Raw genomic sequence first — 27484 nt, forward strand, 5'->3', positions numbered from 1 at the left:
TTCATTGTCAAAGGAGGCTGTGTCCACAGGCCATGTTCCTTGCAGAGCACCACTGTCGGCTGCAGATGTTGTTCGATCTGACAACAGGGCGAGCCGAGAGCCTCAGCAACGCCGGATTCGATCTGCGGCCGCGTCTGACGTGGCCACGGCGCCCCAGGGAGAGGGCAAGGGGGGGGGGGGGGGGGGGGAAGGGGGGGCGAGGTCTGGGGTACGCGCCGGGATTAAAGAACTGCGCGAGGAACGTTAATTAGACGTCATTAGGTTTCTAAATTTAAAACGGCAAGTCGGAAAAAAATGCTTCAGCTTCTCCCCCGACATAATTTATTGAACTGTGCAAACGTAGGCTGCTAGTACAAGTGGTGAGCGAATTATCTGCTTGCATTTAAAGCAGCAGTAATCTTATCGACTATTTCTCCGAGGTTTGTCTTACGTAGGACGCCTCCGATTGGCTTAGCTTTCGCCCTATCAGAGCGGCCCTCGCCAGCAGCCATCATGCGTACAAAGTCTGAAATTAAGATAAACCACGGGCAGGGAGAGGGGTCGGAACTTTCGCAATAATTATAGCAGCGCGTCTAACGTGTATACAGCGCGCTGGTAATCAAAGGTTCCTTCCTAATAGCGGTTTCTCCATTTTAAGCCCCCCGCTCCCGCTCGTAATTTTTAAAATACGTCTTTAATCTAATAAATTGAAAATTTGTTAGTTCCTTAATTTGCTTATTTATTGCGTGAATTACTCACTATCTGGGAAGAGCATTTAGATTTTGGTGTCATTTTTGCCGATGTGCCTTATTTCTGGGATGTGTTAACTGTTCTCGTTTCTTTTTGTTTAATTACTGAAACAGAAGAAGAGAGGGTAGGTATCACGCCAAGTGCGCATGTGGTTTCCGTTTCAACACTCTTGCGGAGTAATAGGCCGTATATAAGCTTTATGGCTTCCCTTGGACGTAACCTTTGTTGAAATTTCTGCATGCACGAAAAGAAGACCAGATAAGAGGGAGGGCGGAGAACTGGAGTGTCATCCATATTGACACTGGCCTTATTCAATGACATTCGATTCTTTAAAAATGCAATATAAAGTGCGGAACCGTCACATTTAGTCCCATACAAAACATTACATCTCTCTACATTTGTTGTTGTAGGATTAAGCACGTAAATAAATATAAAACGGGTCAAATGATTTGTTCAAGCTTAAGAAAAAAGTGATCATAATAGTCCAATATTCTCGATAATCGTTAAATATTTTACAAATTTTCCTTCCGGTACTCCCCGCATTTCCTCATTTGCTATTCGTGTGTATATCATTAAACACACTCCATTAATCTGTCCGTAGTTTTAGCACTGGTTTTTCCCCTAATACTTCTTCGTTCCGTATTCATCTGTTATATTTCAGTGACAGTTGTGTAAAATTAATCCAAATTTGCAAAGATATTTCAGAGAACCCTCTAAGTAGTCATCCTTGACTTTTCCGTCTAGTTATTTGTATTGATGTCTTGAGGGCGCATGATCTATCGTAATTTAAAGAGCTTAATCTCTTGCGTTGGCGCACTTGATACAGCAAGAGTTCTCGATAATAGAAGTTGCAGATTTCCATCTTCATGTTTCCTACTCTTACCAACTTCTTTTGCCAGCACAGTATCTTCCATATTAACATATTCCTTGAATGTGTTCTTTCTTCTGATATTTTCCACAAAATATTCTCATTCCTATCTCATCTAGCAGCACTTCGTTTGGTGTCAGTCTGTGCACTGCATTTGGAACACCCTTTTTTTGAGTAGCGGATTCCAATTTTTTCCCTGTATTCCAGTAAGCCTGGATACGAATAGCGCAGTGGTTGACAGATATTTGTTTATAGGAACGACATCACAGCAACACCAATCAAAGCACAATTTTGCCGAGTAATAGGCCGTATATAAGCCCTTTGGCTTCCGCTCGACGTAACCTTTGTTGAAAGTTCTGCATACACACAAAGAAGACCGATTCAAATGGTTCAGATGGCTCTGAGCACTATGGGACTTAACATCTGAGGTCATCAGTCCCCTAGACCTTGGAACTACTTAAACATAACTAACCTTAGGACATCACACACATATATGCCCGAGGCAGGATTCGAACCTGCGACTGTAGCAATAGGGCGGTTCCGAACTGAAGCGCCTATAGCCGCTCGGCCACCGCGGGCGGCTAAGAAGACCGGGTAAGTGTACGTAGCTGACATATCACTCTGGTACCTCAGTTGCCAGTAACAGTTAGCTGCCTACGACATTTGCGATCTGTAACATAATTGTTCTGATTTGTTCATGCTTTGTTTCTCTGTGTCGTACTTATTTATTTATTTTACTGTATGTGTGATGTTAACTGTAAATGGCTTAGTAACGTGACAAAACTATTACGATCCTGCAAAGCGAAATCCGTACTGCACGTTAATGGGGAATGTATGAATGTACTCATTACGGAATTGCGCAACTGCTACTACCAAAGTCATATTTCATTTGCGCGCAAAGGAGAACCGACAACATTCCCATTTTCCACTTTCAACTGTCAATAACGTTCCTATTTCCAAAACGTGTCCGTTGTATTCAAAATAATGGTTAAGCCCTTTAGCTTCTTTTTATGGAGAGCGCACTTATTTCAGTCGGCGTTTTATATCTTCCGCGCATCAGTGGAGAAAGTAGCGAAACATTTGTACCCCGGTAGTTCCTGTCTTAACCCGCCAGTTGAATAAGGATATTAGCCACCTGAAGAAGTCATCGGGTTTGTCAGTAACACCTAGTTCCTTGTGGAGCGCTACTCCAGAGAAACCAGTTTAACGACTGAACATGCAAGACCGGACCGCGTGGCCACCCGGCTTGCCGCGGCGCGTGCCGGCTGCCTCTGTGCGTGTGCCGGGCGGCCGGCATAGCGGAGCGCGCTGCGCTGGTTGCCGGCTACCAGGGGCCGTGGGGTCCGCACCGCTGTGCGCCCGACAGCGTAGACCGCTAAGCCTGCCAACATTAATTTCGGTAGCTTGCGCTATTCACAATACTTCATTAGACCAAATGGGAATTAAAATGGTTCTTTTTTTTAATCTTTATGTGTCTCGGAGAACTTAAGGAAGGACTTCAGACGCCTGCTCATAAAATTTGTTGCTCCCGAGGCGATACAGATATCGCTACCTTTTTTTTATGTAAACAGCCACAAGTAGCTCATAAAATGATTACTTTTTATTTTTCAGAATATGTATTTGTGAAGAAAAGTCAGTAATATAATAACTTTCAATTTCAGAACAGAAATCGTAGCTTAAATTCCATAACGTATCTTTCTCGTTATAAATTAATGCAAATTAACGCCTGAGCCGAAATTTTACTGATCAAAGACAACATCTTTCACTAAACACCATTCAGTAGTCTGAAGAATCTACTGACTAATAAATTTACTCTGCAGGTATTTCCTTTACATATCAAAACCACATATGTTAATACAATGAGAAAAAATTAAGTGCAAGCAGATAACTTTTTTTATTTTCGTAATTCTTGTAATGACTATACTTTTAAATAAGAACTCTATGACTACAGATTTACGGTTGTTGGAGAAATGACGCAGAATTTAGTTCCATTTCTTCTGTTTATCTGTTAACGCAGCATTTGAAATATTCGCCAAAAATTGTAATTATAATATCTGAGCAACAACGTCTCAATGTGCGATTTGTGCTAGAAAAAATTATGAAATTTTCTTATGTAGGACCGGTTGATGTAGAAGTAAGGTAGCCATCTTCAACTACTCGCCGCTTTACTTGACTAGCAGGCGATTTATGCATGGATAAATAATTATTGTTTTGTAACGTTAAGTCTAATATATAATTTTTATTTCTATTAGTGATGTGTAAGATTAGAATTCCATTTCGTTCTTTAAACTGTTATGATAAGCTAAAACTTTCAGGTAACCAGCAAATGACACTCAGTTAAATGAATGTGTCACATGTTTTAACTTTAGATTTATTATGTATGAAATAAGAGCATCTAAAATCTATAGCTTCTCTTACTTCTTTCCCTTCTTTTCCAAGTTTGTTTCCGCTTAACCTAGTGTGGCCTTTCGTTTGTATTTGCTCTTTACTTATGTTACATTTGGCCTTCTGTGAGTGTCATTTACCTTTTATTTTATTTTTCTTGAATATCATTTACTTACATATAATCTTGTTTGATTTGTGAATTCTCAGCTGTCGTTGATTTCTTTTCCAGTAAATAACATATTCTCATTTTTTCTATCTGTCCTATTTAACAAATAAACTTCGTTGGTAATATGACGTGTGTAGCACCTAATATTAGACATCACTTCGTGTTTATATTGGCGTGTCATAATCTGGAAGTTCTCCCTGCCGTTTAATACCTTCTTATGCGCTCAGTGCGGCCACTTCGGTAGCAATCAGCTCTTCAGCTGTCCTCAGAAATGTAACTTGCCCTCTTCTAGCCTGCTCATGAATTACTAGAAGTCGGAGATGTGTCTCTATACAGAATCCGGGTATGCTTTCACTCACAAAAATGAACAAGCATTCTGCAGCTAAATTCAAAATATAGCACCTTTGTGTTTGCTTTTCCTTCTAATATCTCGTAATCCATTTGTTTGCGTAACATTACATTTCAAACTCAACACAAACTGTGATTTCAATGCAGACATAGCTTTACAGAGCATCTATCCCTTTTTATGCTATTACTAAGTGTTCACTGAAATATGCTCCATATTTAACATTGCAATATTGCTTCATAATTTATTGTTTTGTAGGGATATCTGTCTTAGTTCTACTGTGTGCTCATTCTATTATAGTGAACTGCTTATTTATAGGTAGTTCTATTTCCTGAGTATGTTCTCCAAGATATATAAACTTTTTTTGTTTGTTTCCATTTTGCCCAGATTTGTGACTACTTATTTTGCTTCATTTACGATATTTATCCTTAATATACTCTCCTATTTGTAATCCCCAATTAGCTCTATTGGCTGTTCTCCCAAAGGAATTTATTGAGAAGTTAGTTTTACTAGATTCGCTCATTTCCATTCAAGTTTATTAATTTAATAGTCAATAACATAAGTTATTAGTTATTAACTTCTGACTTTCAGAATTTATGCTGTAAAATAAGAATCCATTCATTATTTATCATTATCATCATAATCATCAGCCATTTAACATACAGTTTACCTGTTTTCATTTCAAGTTTACAAGTTGTTTCTGCCAAAATTTTCATCAGATATGTTGATACAGCTTCGCTAATACACAAATTTTGTTTTAACACAAGGTTTCTGTGAGTTCTGCTGCACCGTTTCCCCACCAATCCAGTCATAACTTCTTATGATGTTGGTGAATAAAGATTAGGTGGTGTCTGCAGTGATTCATTCTAAATCGAATTAAGTACTGTAAATTGTGTGTGTGCTCAGTTCAGAATCAGGTGATTTTAATTAAAATTAAATTAAAGTGAATATAATTTAAATACTATTTACCAAAGTTTCTAATGTATAATTACTTGAAACCTAACTTGTTTACTTCATAAACTTTGATACTTCATTTGCTTATAGTATGAATAGAGGTTAAATCTTTCAGCGATTCTTAATTTTAGTTTTTATATTGGAAGGAATTGCACATTCAGTTAATATGCATTGTTCATGATACCTTTTAACCATGAGACACATAAACTGTGCAACATGATTGATCTATCCTTGCTAATTTCTTATTAGTGATATGATTAGTTGGATACAATGGTAAAGATAACATGAATTTATCATAGGTTTGGTAGCATTCTTATTGGTGTGATCATAAGATTTCAGAGTATGTTATGTACAGAAAATATTCTGAAACCAAAGATGGACAGAAACATGTTGATTCCAGATTCAAGTTATAGGTTGTTAGTATTAATTAGTGACAAAAACTTCATAGACTAATATTATGCATTCATGTAAAGTGCATTACAAAAAATTTATCTTTAATCAGATTAATCTTTAATCTCATTCACACCTCATTCTTCAGTATGCTACATCGCAGCAGTGTAGTCTCACTTCCGATACTTCTTTCGAAAACGCAGTGACTTTACATTTTACTATTTTTAAGCTCCTAATGAGAGGTGTTTTATCATAGGAGTACGCTAATGTAGAACCAGTCGATACCAGCCAACTATTTCCTTTAAACAAATTGTCGACAACAAATCAGAAATTAAGACAACTAACGTATGCTATGTTACTAATATCATTGTTACAAAATTAAATATTACTGGATCAACTTGTAGTTGCCTTATGTGTGAGTTGAAAGCTTGAAGAATAATTCACAACGTAGTAAGATTTTGTTACTATTGTCCAACATCAGCTAACCTTCTGCAGTAATATGTGCAGGAAAACATTTCGCTTCTCTGAGATCACAACAGTGAAACATATTCTACAGTTTATTTGGGGATACGTAATGTTAAGATAATAGTCGCAACTGATTGAGTATTGATACAAATACACAGTAAAAGGTGCACGATATCAATGAATACAGTAGCTGAGAGCGGACGCTGAATGAAAACCTCGCGTGGTTGTTTTGGTGCTGATACTGAATGGCTATCGGCGACGGCGGGGCGCTGCACCCGTTTGCTGTCCGTCCCTTTTTTCCCGGCTCTCTTTTTTCCTCTCGCAGCCGATAGCCGGCGGCGGGGCGCGGGGCTCGCTCATCGATTCGCAGTGAAAATTTGAAAAAGAAAAACATCCGTACGACTGGCCGTGCCGGCACGTATTGGCCGCAAAATAAACACCGACCCTGACCTCGCGTTCCGCGGATTTCGTTGCTTTGACTGGGGAACAGCTGGTATCGGGGCTGGCCTCTGTTAGCGACCGTGTTGTGACTGCCACAGCTGACACTGGTGAACTGCTTTCAGTGTTGCACGTAATTAGCTTACGTGGCTATTTCTACGCATTGCATTACATCAAAATGCATGTACACACACTCCGGAGCTTTATCTGGGGCATTGCTATCCCAGAGAATAATTCAAAATATTATATCCATGCATAAGTTCGTAGCGTTTTTGTTCTGCATGTTGGTATTCCGGTTGCTATGGGTTTATTTATCGATTTTCAGCTTTTATTTGTAGTTCACTGTTGCTCTTTGAGTTTACATATTGTCATTTGCTAATAGTGAGTGGATCTGTGGACGCCAGGATATGGAGTTCCAAGAGGAGAAATCGGAACATCCCCGACACGTTCTTTTGTTGGAGTTCAGTAGATTGCGCCGTGTATGGGGATAATGCCACTGGACAGAGTGCGGCAAGAAAATGGTTTTCTGGTTTTAAGAAGGATCGTTTTGACTTTAGTGACTCGCCACGTGCGCGAAGACCTTCGAGGTTTGATGAAGATTGTGTGAACCCTTTAATCAACGATGAACCACTTCACTGTACTCGAGAACAGGAAAATGTGATGAACTGTAATCATTCCACCATCGTTCAACATTTATATGCAAAGGGGAGGTTAAATAATCGGGTGTATGGGAGCGCCACACTCTCAGCCAAAAATCACATCCCTGCTTGCTCGTCATCAATTGGCTCATTTTCTGTGCCGTTTTTGATGACGAGAAATAGCGTCTTTATACTAACATAAAGAAAAGAAAGGAGTCGTTCAGCCCAAACAAAGCAGCAATTCCCTGCACAAAGACCTCGCGCATCCACAACAGATAATGTTACACATCTGGTGTAGCAGCGACGGTGTTATAACTACTGTTTCTTCCCCAAGGTTGTGACTTTCACTGCTGAGATTTATTGTCAACAATCAGACGCGATCCAAGAACAATGAACAGAAGGCTTCGTGAAGTGGTGCTACTCCACAATAATGACCGCGAGAATTCTGGTAGACTGTCAAAAGCGCTATACAGGAGTCGGGTTAGGAAGTCATTCCCCACCCACCTTATTCACCTGATCTTGTGCCTCAGATTTTCCCCTTTCCCACTCTCTATGAAATGATCCAAAGGGACTTCCTTTCCGGATAAAAAAGCGCTCCGAACATGGCTCTACGTTTTCTTTGCCTCAAAACCGCTTGATTTCTACAACCGTGAAATCAAAAAGTTACCACAAATTTGATAGATTGTTTCAAATATCAAAGGAGAATATGTTATTGACGACTAAAGCCTCTGTTATGAGTATCTGTTGTGTTTATTAAACTCATAGAAAAACGCTACCAACATAAGCAACAACCAAATAATTCTAATCCTCTTATTACGACCAAGGGTGTGCAGCATTTGATAGCAGATTTCTGGAACGCCTCACAGACGGTCTCATTTGACAACTCCGTTTCCTCCGCTCACTGTGATTGGCTGAAAAGTCTCAGAGTTCTTCAACCGACTGCCCCCTCCAGCTGGGCATGAATGAATGATGGGTTAAGAAAAGTGTTAATTGTATGACATCAGTAGAGCACGCCGTTGATGTGCATCTAACAGGAATGTTAAAAACAGTTTACACAATAACAATGAACTGGTTTCAATTTTTCGGTGTAGTGTAATCTGTGTACCGTACTGATACAGGGAAGAATTATCACAATTACATCAGTAATAAAATACTTTTTTTACTACTTTGGGAAAATGAATTGATAGTGATCCAGACGATGTTTTATGCCATTGCGTTAATAGTGGTCACAGGTATTCTAAGTCATCGTGCCTTCATTTTTATTGTGATTAGTAATATATTCCAATTGTATATTGATAAACCCACTGAACAAATTACATTCTGGGCGTTTTTAAATTCCCAGCACGCAATGTGAAGGAAAAGTGTTCGGCGTTGAGTAGGTACTCTTAGTAGGCCCAACTGTCTAGAAACTTACTTTATTCTTACTACAGGACAAAAATAATGAACTCCTCTTTTACGCATATATACTTTAACCAATTAACTAATCTATTAAAAAAGTCCAGTGATAGTCGTCCTAATGGGAACAAAAAACGTAAATCATTATTGAGAGAATCGACATATTTATAATCTGTAATTTTCCAGCTGACTATGCTAGCATTGTAAATTTTGATAGCTTCTTAGTATTGCCCATCGTTACCCCAGCTTTCGTTGGTGAAGTTTGAATAACACGTATTGAGCGTCGGGTAGGTATTCTGAGTAGGCACTCATGACAGAAACATTACTTTTCCGTATTACAAGGAAAAAATACAATGTATTCCGCTTTTGTGCATATAAAGGGAGGAAGAATGCACTATCTGTAATTTTACTCACGAATAAGGCAATACTGTAAGTTTTTGTCATTGTGCTTCACTGCTGCCATAGTTGATTGCAGATGTGATATTCTAATAGTATTTGCATTAACCTAAGAGAAATATTTTATATTTGTGTTCCGGTAGCACATAAGACATATGTTCCCAAAGCTTCTATTTAAAATGATTTCCCCACAGTCTCTATTACAACCTTGAAAGGGTGTAATGAAGAATTAGAAACCCGCTGCGTGAATCAAAAATTCTTCCACAACCCAAAAACATTTATTCTTTCTATTCTGAAAACTTGTAGTGCAATATAGTCTGCATTTTCCCTCAATTCCTTATCGTAGTAATAAAATTCGTGTCCACTGGATCTAAGGAACGCAAGATGATTCAATATGAGGAAGAAAGCTCCTCTTCCAAAAAATTTCTGTATTTATTTTTGAACTTTTGTAAGAAGCCAAGCGCAATGTTGCAATTTTTTTTTAATTTTATGGTGTGTTTCATTCTTATCTTTAGTTACTACAATATCGATGCTTCATATTTCCTCACTAAAGCATTAGTATTTATTTACGGGGTTATCTTATGATCAGCTGGATAAAGATTTGCATATTTACTTAGTTCGGCTCGAACCATAGATTAGAGATTAAACAGACGATCGATCGTGGTGGAAGAGCACTTTCCGCAAACAATGGATGTCCTTAGCAGTTTCGGCCTAGAAGTGGAAGCGAAAGTGAAGCTTTTGCAAAATCGCATCACATAGGGAGAAAATTAAACACTTCAAATACGCAATATGCTTCAATTATGTACCGGACATAATTGTTACAGACAATAACATGTGATAGAACAATAACTACTTCAATCAAAACAGCGTGCACTTATTTTTTAAGTGTTGATTAAAAGTTTCCTGGGAGCGTTACACGATAATATTAAGTGAAGTTTTACTAGAATACCAGGTAGAATTGATCTTCAAGCTGCTAACAGAGATATAAATCAGCCTTAGTATCAGTATTCAGTAATCATCAATCAGTGATGCTTACATGGCACTGGAAATTTAGAAATTTTTTAAAGTGAACAATACATTACCAGTTGTGTCGGTAACAAATTTGTAAATGCACTATCTCACCAAACAAATTTGATTTCTATCATAGATATAAAATCATTGATATTTTGTACATCTGCATCTACATGATTACTCCGCAATTCACATTTAAGTGCTAGGCAGAGGGGTCATCGAACCACAATCATATTAGCTCTCTACCATTCCACTCCCGAACAGCGAGCGGGAAAAACGAACACCTAAACCTTTCTGTTCGAGCTCTGATTTCTCTTATTTTATTTTGATGATCATTCCTACCTATGTAGGTTGGGCTCAACAAAATATTTTCGCATTCGGAAGAGAAAGTTGGTAACTGAAATTTCGTAAATAGATCTCGCCGCGACGAAAAACGTCTTCGCCTTAATGACTTCCATCCCAACTCGCCTATCATATCTGCCACACTCTCTCCCCTAGTACGTGATAATACAAACCGAGCTGGCCTTTTTTGCACCCTTTCGATGTCCTCCGTCAATCCCACCTGGTAAGGATCCCACACCGCGCAGCAATATTCTAACCGAGGACGAAAGAGTGTAGTGTAAGGTGTCTTCTAAATTCTAATTATTATAAAATAAGACAGGCAATATGTTGTCCAATGTAGAACATAAAACGTTAGAAAATAACGCAGCTTCTCTTAGCACACAGCAATGAATTAATAAACAACTAGAGTGTGATTCACAGATATGTCTTAAAACAGCAGCGACTCAGAATTTATCATATTCTAGTGAAAAAGATAGAAAATAGTATCTTTTGTGGTGACATTGTGCCATTACCCTTATTGCTGGGAGAACTGGCTTTAACGTCGTTATGCTACATAATAAAGTGTTTCAAGTGCTCTAATAATTATTTGACAACATGATCTGATGTTCGTTCATAGATTATCGGTAAATGCGTTCAGTGACGCCTGTCCGCTATTTGAAGTGAATTGGAGGCTAGCTGCGTTATTTTCTAACGTTTTGTGTTCCACATTGTGCAATATATTGCCTGCCATATTTTATAATAATTCGAATTTAGAAAGTAGCTCTTTGTTGCCTGTGTCTCTATTTTGGATACATTTCTGTTCATACACAAGGCCTGAGGGGTATCGGAAATAACGCCAGCTTTTTCTTGATCTGAAATACATATAATGATTTGAGCCCAATATTTTCCATAGTTAATAAACGATTATATACAATCCTCTTTCCTAATACAAATCTAATTACTCTCAATTGTATTTATACATAAACAGAAAATAAAATCGCTGGTAATCTCTGGAGCACAGTTCAGAGAATATGATAGTGGTACGTCACCGACACTGGCTATTCACGTCTGGTGAAATACTATATAACGTAATACGATTCTGGAGGAGTACGTCTCAGGTGCTTGTCTACCAATGTCTGATAATAAGTGACGAATCAGCGATTCAAAAATTCTTGCAAGTGAGGTGATGCCTATCTCACATACGTTAAGTTTCATAGCCTGTTAACACTTCCTTTCGACCAGCAAACAGTATACAGTTGCACGCTCAGCAGGCAGAAACACATCTTGCTCATCAGCAAGACACACTACAGGTAGTCTATATTGTGTTTAATTTTTGACAGCAAAATATACGTTAAGGAACGACTGACAACTACAGCCTTGCCTTGTGGGCAAAAATCATAGTAACTCTGGAAATAAATTTTAATAATAATGGAAAGTGTTATTTTGTTTGTATGTCTCTGAAAGCGAAATCGCGTTACTGATAATTCTTTTCTGGGCACTGTGTTTTCTTTTCTGTGCACCTACTTTTTTAAGTACAGACCGATGGGTTTACTCCATTTATCCCATCATAAACGAAATTTAATTTGCTGTACACCTCTTGATTGCCATGTTGCCGGTATACACTACTTTGCTTCTGTGAACACATGAGGTTGTTTTGTTTCTGTAATATTTTGTAAAATTTGGTCAATTTGTTTAAAATTACAAGATGGATATGTCTCACCACTATTCTGGTTTAACATATACTTTTTATATTTAGTGGAAGCAATTCGCTTCATTGTTATATGTCGCTCCGGAGACGCCTCTAAACTGCTGCGTTTTTCAGCTGTGTGCCGAACACGTTCGGAACAGAATACGAGATGCAACGCTTGGGTGTCAGCAGATGGCACTGCGACGTCCCACAGACCCTGAGAAAATGCGGTGAATCGCCACACCTATTCCGCCGTGACCACGTAAGGTAAATTGTAACCTTGTCCATAGCTTTTTATCGTTTATTTCACTACTCCTTCTTACATCCCTCCCCACAACAGGCCATAAGAAATCCATGACACTTCTCTTTTTCCAATAAACCCGCTCAGCACTGCCACATTTCGCCAACAGATTTCCTGAATCAAACACCAAGAGATTCTGTAGTACTTGATCTAACATGATGCAGACATGCTATCTTTGATACCTACACTCTGTAGTGCCTCTTCTTTTTCTGTGGGTTGTTGACTAAAATATGTCTCGTTCCTTGCACTGCGGAATTTCTTATCCACGCTTTCATATTTCCTGTACTTTTTTCCTCTAATAGACTAGTTTAGCTGTTTTACTTTTTTCATCCTCATCCCTCCTTTAGAGCTGCATTTCTTATGCGAATTATTCACATATTTTCCTCATTAAATACATATGTCAACAAAATCACTATCTTCTAATAGATACAAAATTTTACTTACTCACAATTGGTAAATATAAATTCTGTAGTTCATAACCTTACGATTTAATGTAAAGTAAATTTATTAAATAAGATAATTAATGTCCGCTTCTTACCAAGACCAAATGTTGCGTCTGTGCCATGCAATGCTCATAATGTAAGTATTCACGGTTCACAGTTAAAATGTATCGACAGATCTAATACATAAAATGAACATAATGGGATTCCTTAGAAATTGTTACTAAGCCAAATGCCATTACTGGTACCAAATAAATATTTTTTTTAATTTTTAATACTTCACCAGTACGTATATTTAAAAAAAAAAATAGGTTAGAAACCACACAGAGTTCATACAGACTGCTACAGGAAACATAGCTGAAAAAATAAGATGAATTGACATACAGAGATGTTTTTTAATTTTTTCCACGTAGAAATGATGAAGACGTTTGGTCACTGCCACACAAAATTGAATATATCAGTCATTAGAGGAGAACTTCCAAGCAAATTGCTTGGGAGCGAGAAGGTAATTATTCGAAACTGTGGAGACGCGAAGACTATCAATTCTAGTCGGTCCACATCCATGACAAAAACTGGATAAAGGTTAAATAGGCCTAAACAAGAAGCACGAGAAAGACAGAAGACAGCAATACACGGGAGATCTGTGTGATGGATTTGATTGCTGGCCTTGTCTCTAATGTCCTGTTAGCTCAATCTAATACGTCAAGAAAATTCTAATCAAAATAGAATGATTCAAGATGCCATCACGTTAGCTCTTAGCTCTTTAACTCTCGTCTGTTCCGCTGTTTGTGCTTTCTCCAGATACCATTAAGGCATAGTTGACTGTTGAAGTAGTAGTCTACCTTACCAACTAAAAGACTTATCAATTTCCTCTGATCATCTAAATTTGACTTCCTTTGCGTAAAGGGCCGAGATACGTAAGGCAATTTACTAAACTGATAGTTCCATTACTTCATTCTCTTTAATTCTGTCAAGCCACTTTGATTGCTTCTCCAGCCTTTCCGCTTTGTCCTTCCATTATAAGAAGCGCAGCACATTTTCTATTCGATAAAATTGTTCACAGTGATTTTAATTCGAAATGGTCTCACAGCTGAGAGATTATCTCCGATACGCAGATCTTTTACAACCGAACAGCACTTTGTGTATGCGATGTGTTCTCATCTATACATTCTACTCAACAAATTTCTGGAGAACTTGTTTATGACACCTTATTCAAGTATGATACAATGAGACTATGGTTTAGTTGCAAACATTAGTAACGCGAACCAAAATTTTTCTTCTTTGTTTAATTTTAAGAATAATGCTTTTATCAACTTTCAGCTTTGGTTTTGTTATCATCGCGTGGCTTGAAATGTTGTGATTTGTATTTTACAGATCTTGGTAACACCCATATCTGTATAGTTAGAGCGTATTCGTTTTATTATACACAATATCACGCGCTCAGTTTGTACACAGTTACCCGAAGTCAAATCTCTTAACTGAGTCTCGTGGCAAAGGAAAGTAAGAGGATAATCATTGTTTAAATTCTAAAGTACTCGGTCTCCATACATTTATCTGAATCAAACGGTGCACTACAAGGCTTTTCCTTTCAAATTTCAGCGCATTTCTCGCATATTTTTGGGAAAAGTCTTAACTTCAACTTCAACAAGCATTGTATCGTTGTACTCGTGTTTTCAAGATCTTTCGATCGCCGTTAGGAAAATATACAGTTAAAATAATAAGGAGGCTAAACGCAAACACCAAAATTATATACTTTCAGTGACAGAGACAAATATCGAGAAAACAAACTGATGATATTACTACAAAATGTGTAGAAGACAACTTCAAAGACATGATTCTCCGTAATTACTGCCGAAAGATAAAAACCGTAAGATGCTCTATATTAAAATTAGGAATAGATGTCTACAAAAGAAGAAAAAAACAAAAACCTTTCTAGACTTCAAAAAAACTTACGGCTGCATCCATAGCTCTTCAGTGCTGAACATATTAACAAAATTTTGGACTTCATCCTAAATTAATACAAATGATAAAATTAACCCCCACAAACATCAAATGCAAGATAAAATTCAGAGGATAACTATCTGAGCCGTTTAAAATTTAAACAGGCTAAGACACTTTGATGATCTATCACCACATATCTTAAACTGTGCTCTGGAGTACTCAGTGAAAGAATACTACAATGATAATGCTAAAAAAATACAAATTGGAACCAACAAAGGCCACCAAAATTCAAAGTACTTTGGATTCGCAGATGTCTTAGTGCTGTTGGCTAATAACATACAAGTAATCAGAAATCAAATAATAAACCTACAAAATATAGCACAAAAATGGGACTCCAGATATCATTCCCAGAATATGGAGGTAATGGTAACAGACCCACTGGTAGTAAATCCCATAGCAGTAAATGAGACTTGAATGAAAAGGCTGGTTGGCAAGACAGAACTAATAAAATAATAATGGTTCAAAAACTAGCATTGACTACACAGAATAAAAACGTCAAGCAATAGAAACAAAATTAAAACACCGCAAGAAGGTGGTTCAGCCAGAGTACGTGAAACTCTTTTGAAAGTAACTCAGAGAAACAGAATCAACAAAATCTTAAAAGTAGAGAGAAGAACAGCTACAACCTCTGCAAATTAAAAGATGTCATAAGAAGGACAATGGAGCTTAGTGACAAACGAAGCGATGTAGAGGGAACTGTATCCGATTACGGGTACTATACGTAATAAGAGGTACTATACGTAAGATGAGGTCACCAGGAGAAAGGTTACGAAGATGAATTATAGAGACACTGTGGACCCTGAAACAAGAAGTAGGACGGATCACAAAAATGAGAGAGGACATGGAAAGACTAAAAATAAGCTTGAATGGTCTGCAAAACAAACCTGAAAACCTGAAGAAACTGAAAAACAAGAAAATAATATTTAAACCAAAAATAGACAAACGGGGCAGAAAGAAAAGATATTTACAGAGGAGGGAAGACGGAAAATATCAGAACGAATTAAAAGAAATTGGGCAATTGGGAAGTAACGAAACATGCACTTATCAAAGAAGGTGACCATCAAATGATCGACTAAAGTGATCCAATGATCAGTTCAGTACAGTAACTTGCTTCAAAACCTCGTATGATGCAAGAGTTAAGGATGTGAACCATGGATCAAAATTAAGTGTTCACTCTTCCTACTTTCATTTGCCGGAAACATGGTTTCGGTATTCCGCACCATTCAGAAATCAAAGGGAACAGTTTGGTCATTAACCCAAAATATCCATCTTGTTTATTTTTTGTGTCCTAAGTGTACTTCAAATCTAAGTAAGTTTAAGGCGGTAGAAACCAATAATTATTAATATGTAATTACTGTACTTGCATAATCAAGGTACAGACATATTTGAAACAGGACTATTTGTTCCACGGTGGCTAGATTGGCGCTCTTCACAGGAGAGCGCTGGTTGCTGTCGGACAGCTACTTGTGCAGGCCAACAGCTAGTCCTGAAGTGTGTAGCTAGTGACACCACCTTCCACTTCTCTGCTGTGTGAACTATGGGGAAACAGAACGACTCAGTCGGTTTTGAGTCAAAACAACAGTGCTTTCTTGAGTGACAACAAGTTATCTTTTAGTATTGTTTTTCGGCGCATGAATTTAACTTTAATGTCTTGTGTTTTGTTTCCAAGTACGTAACATCACATCTTGAGATGCAACTGATACAATTCTCTGTATTGTTGGTTCTGGCAATGTGTAGGTCAAGTAATAATGATGGGAACGTTAAACTACCACATCGGTGCTTTAGGACTGTATCGGACAAAGTATTTTGGGGTTGTACAAGACACAACAAATTGCATTAAAAGCTTAAAAATTTTACAATTTAATTATTTAAATGGGAAAATTGTGTAAGTCAACACGTAAATGGGATGAAACTAACGTGACAGAAACAGTAGAAATAATGAGACATCTTGAAACGGTAATCAGGCAATCTAGTGAGCAATACACGTTTCTAATAAGTACTTTAGGTAGTTTTACAGAAAAACAAAGAGGTGGCCATGGAAGCTGTTGTATGAAATGAAAAAAAAATCTGGAAACATTCAGTGACGAACAGGTAACAGTATTGTGAGACCATTTTAAAGATGTAGATAACCAGCGTATGGCTTTGAGTAGATTTCTCAAATCTAGTGTACGAGTATTCAGAGTACATGATCAGTTGAATGAGACAAAAAAAGAAATCGGATGAAGACTTCTACGATGACTTCGTGGAAAGACGTGAAGACGTAAGGGTGAAGACATTTGAATCTAGTTCGCAGACAGTAGCAGGTTTCAGTAAGGAACAAGTTGACAGTTACTAGATGAGCTGATGAATAAGTTCAAGCTTATAACTATTTTCGGTCCTATTAAAATATTTTCAAACAAGAAATGACTCTTTACTCAAAATCTCATGTGAGCTATAGACCTCTAAAATTTAAACAAAGAAACTGCAAAGGGCGGAAAAATATTAAAACATCGACGATCGTATAATCATATGGTCTAGAGTTTTATAATTAGGTTAAGTAACGTCTCATGGTGTTGTTTAGTGGGGAGAACCACTACAATACTCAGAAAAAATAGAAGTTGAAAAAGCTGACGAGTTCCGATAATACCGGGACCTCCCCTACGTTAAACAAGTAGAGAAGTTAACGTCTTGTTTGATAGCGTGAAAATTCCACCTGCAGTCGTTGACGAACTTGTGGCCGCCGCTTGGTGCGTTTAAGACTGGATCAGGAGACGGGGACCGAGAAACGTTCACAGTTGCTGGCCTGCAGCTGTGGATCTGGCTGCCGCGCGCCCTGTATGCGCGACGCAAATATCACGCGTGGCAAACACTGCACGCGAGCACAGCCGTGCCGCAATTAACGGCGTGCTACTGAGAAGTCGCAGCGGGCGCCTCTTACCGTTTTATGAGAGAAGAGGGCATTTTCATGACCGGAGAGGTACGCACCTCATCCGAGATGACATGTCTCGCAGTCAACAAGGCGATCATTGAAAAAATCATGGGACTGAATTTCAGTCTGTTATAAATCATTAAGAGGCGATTTTCCGAATCACAAAATTTAATAACTTTAGCCGCAACTACTGTTATTCTACAAGCATAAGTACTTCATCCAACTTCTGCCACCTTAAGAGCTAAACATTTGAACAATTTCAGTACAACTATTATTACGATTTCCATCTTATCCCTCCATCAATAACATGGCGAGGTAGCCCTATTTTATAAATCTGTCAAACAGGCATGCACAAATCATCAGAAAAACCCATGCACGTTATCAAGATGTATGTATTCACGAAGATACGTAAATATTTTTATGTGTTATTCTACAGGTATAAATATAGAAAAAAGTTCACATAAACACAGGACCGCAAATGTTTACTCACGGCTAATAAAAGTTTTTGCCTGAAATTCAGCGTCTTCGCTAACATGAAGCCATCGCAAAACTATACGGGGCTAAAGTAAAGCGTGATTTCTATTTATTTGATCTGTTGAATCTAATAAAACATGTCCCTGGCGTGTATCAGCAGTAGTTTTCCAGACCATCCAGAGAAGCAAAGAAGTAATTTCGTTAAATTTTTAAATTATTAGCTACTTGGTCCAATTTGTTTTTTTTTTTTTTTTAATTCCAGACCACTGAACAAAGTTTTCAACAGAAGCTGTAGAGAATTTAATTTTGTAAAAATGATAGTACTAACGTTAACTGAAGCTGTATGAATATGTCGGATAAACTGCTTTTATTAATGCCATAGCACACGTGAATTTATGTTAAACAAAAAAAAAAAAACAAAGCTCAGTGTATAGTGTACACAGAATTTCACAAGACATTCACAACAAATGTTCGAAAAGGTCTCCACCGGGTTCAAGCATTTAGCTGCACGTGTATGAACAGAGTTTGTTGCTCCTTTCAGTTTCCAGGGTTGTTCTTAATTTCGTGTATTGCATTCATAATGCGATCAAATAATGCCTCCCGAGTACTGACTTTGTCCTCATAAACCATGTCTTTCATCGATCCCCATACGCAAAAATTCGTTGGTGTTAAATCGGGCAATCTGGGTGGCCACAGACGTGTACCACCACGACCAATCCATTTCATAAACAATCTACAAACCACAACAGTTACTATGTGGCTTCACTTAAATACACTGTTGTTATTATGTTCTTTCACTGAACAATCCAGATAATACCTCGTTTTAAGGTTACGAAACGATTGAAATAACTCACTAACGGTTGCCAATAATGACATAAACGTTTCCACATTCTTAATGGAAAGTAAACAAATTTACTAGTATAATAATCTTTGCTTCTTTGAATGTTCTGGAATACCACTGCACATACACGTCTGGGACATGTTTGATTAGATTCAGCAGACCGATAACGACAAACTAAACCGCGCTTTACTTTAACCTCGTACAGTTCTGCCATGGCTTGATATCAGCCAAGCTGCTAAATTTCAGGCCAAATCTTTTATTAGCCGTAATTCCGTAATTAAACATTTGCGGAGCTATGTTTATATGAACTTTTTTCCTTAGTTTTACTTGTATAATGACATATTAAAATATTTTCATATCTTCGTGGATCTCTCTCTTGTGTGTGTGTGTGTGTGTGTGTGTGTGTGTGTGTGTGTGTGTCTTCCACGTCTCCTAAACCATTACACCTATTTCAACCACACATGGTACACACATATCGCTTACTGTCAGATACAACCGTTGTGGGGGTGAGAACCAAATACCTGTCATACTTCAGGAAATATGACACCATGTATACTGATATGCGTGAAAATCTGCTACAGCATACAGGATGTCTATAGTTATTATTTCTGAACTGTTAGCTCTGTTCGCAACGTATTTCTGGGGCAGTATAGATATATACCGTTGAATGTACCTATGGAAACACATCATCGAACGGCCATAGCACAAGAGGTATGACTTCATAAACACTGAGATGCGTGAAAAGCATGAAGTTTCAAGACATTTATTCATTATTACTAAGGCACTCGTGCAGTCGAGTTAACTTCAGGTAATTCCTGACACCTAACGGTACTTTTGACAGCTTTCAAATTCCAAGCGCAAGCAGTTGCAGGCGAAAACACATCTGTGTATAGAGCTATAAGAGACGATGCCTTAAAAACGTTTACAATGTCGTTTTACAGACACCCGAAGCAGCTTTACTTACACATTTTTGATTATGTAAATTTCTTTGCGCGGATGTTTCATAATTTCAAAAGGTGTTTTCACGAATATATGGAAATGTAAGTTTTTCGGTGTATACTACACAGTTCGGTTTTCGTTTCCGTTTCTAATAGAAAACTAGCAAAATGAACATCCGGACAACCCCGGTTTGTCAGATAGTACGTTTATAAATGTTTACGAAGCTTTTGCTCGATAGCTCGCAGTAAAAGAAAATTAACGTGAATATTTTCTTGTTCCACATTGTGTTATTCACGCTGCTAGTTTCAGGTGCGTGCTAAATGTTCATTCTGCAATTAGTCAGTGATGCCGCAAGTGTACAAGAACTGTATTTTTTTGTTATGTATCAACGTTCGCTTAAAAATCTACCATACAAAGCACTGGACGAGTTAATAAAGCCATTAGCGGTTCGTTAATTTATTTTAGACGATATTACAATTAGGAGAAAGTAATGTTTCACATTTCCATTTTCCTGTCACCCAAATAAAAGACCATAAAACCAAAACTAAACGCAGAAATTATATACTAGTGTAGTAGTTTCTTAATGCGATGATGGTATTTCCTCTCTTTATTCAGAGTACGTAAAATTCAGCCCCGATTTGTAAATAACATTCCACTCCTAGCATTTATATTAAATATAAATTGTGCTGGCACAGGACTTTTAACACAAAGTGGCGCCGTAAACTAGCTTCGAACAACTACGCGGCGTCCGGCTCAAAAGTGTCTCACTATCTTGACAAAATTCATATAGTTTTTTTGAGGCCAAAGACGTCGAATACACAATATTTCCAAAACAGCAGAATGTTGCAGTTGGGTACTTTCTGCGAAAATAATTTCGCTTTTGTTGTAACTCGATCGTCACGAGTGTCACATAGGTCATAGACAGGTTATCATGTATCGGTAGTTGCCACAGAATCCCCTAAATATGGCGGTGCATAGCGCTAAATGTCTATAATCGAGGATCTAACGTATCCACATGAGCCTTTAAAAATAATGTAAATAAATAGAAATACGAAACTCCGCGCACAACGTGGTCCTTGTGAAATGTACAAAAACAAAGCGCTCAAATTTGTCATCGATACACATTAGACTTCGTTTATCGATTTTGTAATTATGCGCACCCTGCGTTACCATACATCGTCCAATATGATAACGGAACAGTTGTAAGAAGTTAAAAACTATACACTCTCTACCGTTAAAAAACTGTGGCCCTAAACAGTCTCATTTCAACTGTTATTATGAGCTATTGATTAGTGAATAATTGTGGTTAAGGACAAAATTACTAGACTGAGTTATAGTAGATGCTTATTGGCTCGCACACATCATGCACCCATATTAAAACTCATTTTTACTCATCATTACCTTCATTTGAAGAACACAGTCTATTTGTCAGCTCCATGTCATTTGCTGGCTACAACTCCTTGTAGCTTAATTTTGCAAGTAGATATGTTTGAATGCTTCCGCTTAGAGCGACATTCTGTTTTTCATTCGATAGCATTTTGTATGGCTACCACTAGAAGGGTGGAGAGGTATAAAACTTAACTCTAAACGTATTTATCTTCCGATTAATTGGTTTTTTAAATCAATGAAACATATAATTTATTCGGGCAAGGCAGAAAATTTTGACTAAAGTCGTAAGATGCCTTTTCGCAATGCCAGCTACTTTGTCTAATTTTGTATTGCATGTACTCGTCGTAATCAGGTGCCTAAATGCTCTGGAGGTTTGAGAGCAGAGGATGATACTTCTTCTGTAGCCGAATGATGTGACACACAGTAAGTGCAAAAGACAGGCCTCCGAAAAATAATCTGATCATAAGATTTTGTCTATAATAGATTTAGGAACACCATGGTTGCGTTGTGTACTATTAAGGAAAGGCCTGCAGCCACCAGTCACTATTTATGTTATTAACCTCCTCTCCTGTCGGTGTGTATTACTGTGTTGTAACCTTCCGTGAAAAAAACATATAAGCTCTGCTCACATTGAACTGTGTTAATATTTCGGTAGACAGCCTTGTAGAAAAGAACAAGAAAAACTGAGTTTTGAAAACAAATATTAAACCTGTTTTTCTGTTTTACGTAAAAAACTAAATTTACACCTTTCGTAGACGGGCATGAAGACTCCTGAAAATGGTAAAGCATGTTAAAATAAATTAGATAGAAAAAATAATAACTTGTTGCCGCAAATATTACGTAATGGTTCCAAAGCAAAGTTTCAATCTGGAAGCATATGTTAACTCTACCCTGTCTTCAGTTTCTCTTCTACTCTACTCCATGCTAGACATGTTTAACATGTTCTAGAGGAGGACGTAGGACTAGATTATACCACATGCCAGCCTCCAGAGCATTATAATGTAGTTTAATGTAGTTTATTATCGATATGATGTTAAACGTTTGCGTCATAATTATATATAATTGCAGTGACAATCACTCGAAGATCTTTAGTAACTTTTCAAGCTGGCGAGAACGCTACATCGCGTACGAACGTTAGATGCCTGAGCATTGATCTTTCGTATGCAACTTATTTCACGTGTTGGCGATTCTGAAAAGCATATTAACCAGTAATGCATAAATTTTATTTCAGTGGCTTATTATTCTTTGAATGGAGAAAAACAGCAGTTAATAAAGAGTAATATAAATCGTTCATCAGAGCAAAATTGGATATAGAATGAGAGCTGTTGTATTTACATCTATAAGTAATCTCAGGCTGTCTACTGAATACTAAATGAATCGATTCGTCTTTATTATCCGTGGCCTCATGAAAAACAGACGGATAGGCACGACAACGAAGTTGGTGGGTGTGCGGTTTATAGTGCAAAATAATGCACTAAACAAAGGATTACCAAAGGTGTGTGAAAGAAGCTGATTTTATCGCTTCTTAGAAATGAAATAACCTTACAGATAAGAAATATACATTTGATGAAATTAAGAAACAGGTGATTTTAAGACCTGAGGTAGCAATCGTGACTTAAGATATCATAAATTAAACAGTAAGAAATTCTGAGAAGAACGTACTTTGTGATTTTAAGACCTGAGGTAGCAATCGTGACTTAAGATATCATAAATTAAACAGTAAGAAATTCTGAGAAGAACGTACTTTGTGAAGCATATGAGGGCGTGACAGACAACAGTTACAACCAGCCGGCAATTCAACTTCCATCAAGAAAATATATTTCAGTCTTCTTCTTGGGGGAAAATTGACCCGCTGGGTACTGGATGGGAAAATAAGCTGATAAAACTTCGAATGAGATGTTATACAACGGACCTCGTCTTCAGAAGTACAAGAATGGTGAAATGATCATTAAGATATGTGACACAACATTCTGAAACGATGAATATTTTGTCTTATTTGAAAACAAATCATAAATTGTAAACATGGCGCCTCTCTTTGAAATTCACTTAATTTGTTTAAAGTAATATAACTCAGAGCAGCAAGGAAGCTTAAAGAAAAAATTTTGCATCGCCGGCATAAGTTTGAAAGTCTGATGTTCCCTCAGCAGATTCTGGTCTTATGTTTGATTACAGAATGGGGTTAAGAAAGGCAAAAGTAATTTTAGGAGGTCTGTAGATGTGGAAAGAGCCCTGAAAAACATGTACCGAAAAAGACAGCAGACATATCTCCTAAAATAGCATCTAACTGCATGTACATAGAATAATCCTCCCACAATCAAAAACGTTAGTCACCGTTGTTACCTTAATAATCCATGTTTGTCTGACACGTACTGTAAAGGAGAGTGGTGAACAAGATTACTGATTACTGCTGGAATTTGGAAATTTAATTACCTTAATCAACACCTTTGCGGTTCTGTACTGTCAAAGTTAAACAATGAATTGAATACAAAAGTAAGAGTCACACCACGCAGAGTGTAGTTATATGTGTATGAACTCTACAGATACGCATTTTTAGAAATAGTCTTAAAAAAAATCCATATGGAACATATGTCGATGAAGTTCAATACAAGTGTCTTGGGTTTATGGAAACCTATTTTAGTTCTCTCCTGAACAGTTACGTCAAAATTCAATGAGTAACAGTAAACTAGAAATTGTATCTGAGTAGAAGTGCCATTCCCCAGAGGTTCAGTTCAACCACGCTATAGTCCACCGTAAACACTCTCCTAGGCAGTTCTCAATTAGGTCCGTCACTGATGACCTAGGTCACACGTGGTTACCACAGACATTTTGAGATAACTTATTTTATAATCCAAGCACCACAAAAGGCCGAACGTTTCGCCTCACCCAGTATCCCTGTCAGGTTTCCACGATTGCGTGAAAATGTCAGTTCAGTGACCCAAGAAGATGTTTCCATCTTGTTACCTTCCTTATGTTAACTCTCGAAAATTCTATACAACCAACCAAAATTTTGAAGAGTTATAATTGGGGGATCCACTTGATTTCAGTCCTTGTGAGTTCCAAATTCAGTTGTTATTTGTGGTCACAAGACTGTCGTAGTAAATATCTCCACATGGTACAACTTTCTTTGAGATATACTTCCGTGCAATCAGAGCAATATATTAATGGGCAACGAACGCAAATATTTCTATGTAGCTTTACATAATTTTTATGCCAATCTTTCAGAATTTTTCCTTTTTTCGATTTTTGTTTCCTTGGATAGAATTACGGCTTCTTAATACTCCTCTTCCCAAAAGGGCATTACGGAGAACACTTTTCTCCTACGTCTTCTTAGTTCATACATGTGAATTCCTACGAAATGTCTTTCATTCTATTTCTGTAATACTAGAATTACAATCCTCTACAGACGAATTTCCTATTTATGGAAATGAATCAAGGCATTCTCTTTATAAAACGGTTGCACAACGAACAATTTAGTATAGCTATTTTATAATCCTATCGTTCGATCCGAACACATATTGTACTAGTCGGCTTTGAAGACGAAAACAACATGAATAACTACATCTCCGTAACTACTAACTTAAGAAGAAAGCAGAGCGCGTATTGTTTTCACGGGAAACCCGGTGCTTGGGAGTTAACGTTCTAGATTATTGGTAATACACAAAATGGAATGTATGCCTTCTAAAATACTGCCAAATAGGACGATTTTAGTAGTAATGGAAAGCCCTACTCTAGCCTCACAATATCTGGTCAAAAAAGGTACACTCGCATTACTAAACAGTAAATTGTATCTGAATCTTTAGAAAGACAGTTATTTAAGGCACGATTTATGTGATTTACGTACTGTTGCTAGTGATGTCACGTGATATTTAAATCTATAAAGGAAAGACGATTTTCGACTGGTAGCACATAATTGTTAAAACTGTTGAAGTTCAAAAATTGAGAACCGAGTGTAGAACAGAACCATGTAGCGGCCGACAATTGGCGCATACGTGACAATTCGCAATTGCTGGTGCCGTGTACATGCAGTGCAAATGGACAACACTTTAGCACAACAGCATACATTGCCTCCTTAGCTGTCGTGATAAAATATCATGTGCGCTCGCCGTAAAAGCCTAACAAACGACGTACTCGTGGGACTGACAACAGAAGAAGAAGATACATGGTGACCAGGCGACCTTAAATGGAGTATACAGTGATATAAGTAGTTTCAGAGTGTTTTGTGGACATGGCCGGGAAAGTGATTTCATTCGGTTAAACACAGATTAATTGAACTAAGTATTAAGTTCAAATGGTTCAAATGGTTCTGAGCACTGTCGGACTTAACATCTGTGGTCATCAGTCCCCTCGAACTTACAACTGCTTAAACCTAACTAACCTAAGGACATCACACACACCCATGCCTGAGGCAGGATTCGAACCTACGACCGTAGCGGTTTCGTGCGGTTCCAGACTGAAGCGCCTATAATCTGTTGACCACTGCAGTGGACACCTAAACAAGTGGTGGCGAATGAGCTGTCTGCCGTAATCAAAAGTGTGTGTACGCTGATGTTATTTTCATTAACTGTATCGGCGGCGGAAGTTGAAGGTGAGGAATGTTCGCTTTCCTATGTATGTGTGAGGTGTATCAGATTATTATTAGATTTTTTTCTTTTCCTCGAAACGTACAAATAAACATCACAAAAGCTCTGCGTCATATACTATTTTTAAGGTTCTCTGATAAGGATGCTTTTTTCAGACATCTGATTACATTATGTTTGAGCTCTCTCTAACATTCTATGTTCTATCAACCAAAATACTATCAGACTGTAGCGAACTTAAACCTAAATCAGCCTGTGTTTTATACGGTGCATCAGCTTCGAGCTGTTAACGTAAGCTTCCATATAAAGGAAACCAAAATTATTTTATAAAAGACCACCTGATGTAAGAAGTGTCATGTCTCAATTTTCAGGAGTTGCCGTGAAACCACACTCCGCCATCCAAGAAAACAAGCTAACGAAGAGTACTAAAGTCAACTGTTCAGTACTAATCTATGCTGTTCGGTGTCTTCACGATTCTGATGTCACTCGAGAAATCCCTTCAGGGGTTTACAGGTTCTCCTGACAATACGGATCACTTTGTGTAAGTTAAATGCAACGCGCTCCATTACACTGTGCTTATAATGTCCTTTGTTCTGGTCTGTGCGCAGTATATTTACGTAATACTCGTAGTTCTTCATCTACATCTACGTCTACATAGATACTCCGCAAGCCACCTTACGGTGTGTGGCGAATGTAGCCCTGTAAAACTACTAGACATTTCCTTTCCTGTTCCACTCTCAAATAGACCGAGGGGAGAACGATTGTCTATATTCCTCCGTATGAGCCCTAATTTCTCGTATATTATCTTCGTGGTCCTTGCGCGCAATGTATGTTGGCGGCTGCAGAATCGTTCGGCAATCAACTTCAAATGCCGGTTCCCTAAATTTTCTCAATATTATTTTTCGAAAAGAAACATTCCATTCGAGGAGTTGGGAGGCATTTATTTTATTTCATCTGATAATTCTACTATCTCATTGACGTCTTCCATTTTTCAAATAATTGTTTCGAGATTTAGCTATATTTCTATTTCTATGTATTTTCTCTTCAAAATTGTTCGACTCCCCTCTGCTATGCCTCAGTACTTTAGCAACCAGTTGCATCTTCGTTCTAACGGTTTTCCTGTAGAGATGACTTTTTTTCCCTGGATTTGAGTACCTTCTATATCCACATTTCCTTTGCTTATATCTAACATTTGCGGTTTTTTACTTTTTGTCCTGCTCTTGCGTTCATAACGCTCCACACTCCAGATAAAATATTAAATGAATCCCTCCTCGTCCGAACTTCTAAGAGACTTTCTTTTAAGAATCTCTCTTATCCTGAAGCTATGTTTACCATGGCCTCACTCTTTTTAATCCCCAGAGCACTTTGACAAGATGATAATCTATAATTTAAAGTTCATAATTTGAATTTTCTCTCTATTGACGT

At 37.7% G+C, this 27484-nt stretch overlaps 1 long non-coding RNA gene across 1 annotated transcript in view; it reads left to right on the top strand.

Moving 5' to 3' along the window:
* Positions 1-2105: 2105 nt before the first annotated feature.
* Positions 2106-27484, top strand: part of LOC126349173 (uncharacterized) — a 143220-nt gene continuing 117841 nt past the window's right edge. The window contains exons 1-3 of the long non-coding RNA XR_007565181.1: positions 2106-2191; positions 12325-12456; positions 26431-26600. This is a non-coding gene — a long non-coding RNA (uncharacterized LOC126349173). The remainder of the gene's footprint in view (positions 2192-12324; positions 12457-26430; positions 26601-27484) is intronic.

This window comes from Schistocerca gregaria, chromosome 1 (genome assembly GCF_023897955.1).
Source record: "Schistocerca gregaria isolate iqSchGreg1 chromosome 1, iqSchGreg1.2, whole genome shotgun sequence".
Classification (NCBI taxonomy): domain Eukaryota; kingdom Metazoa; phylum Arthropoda; class Insecta; order Orthoptera; family Acrididae; genus Schistocerca; species Schistocerca gregaria.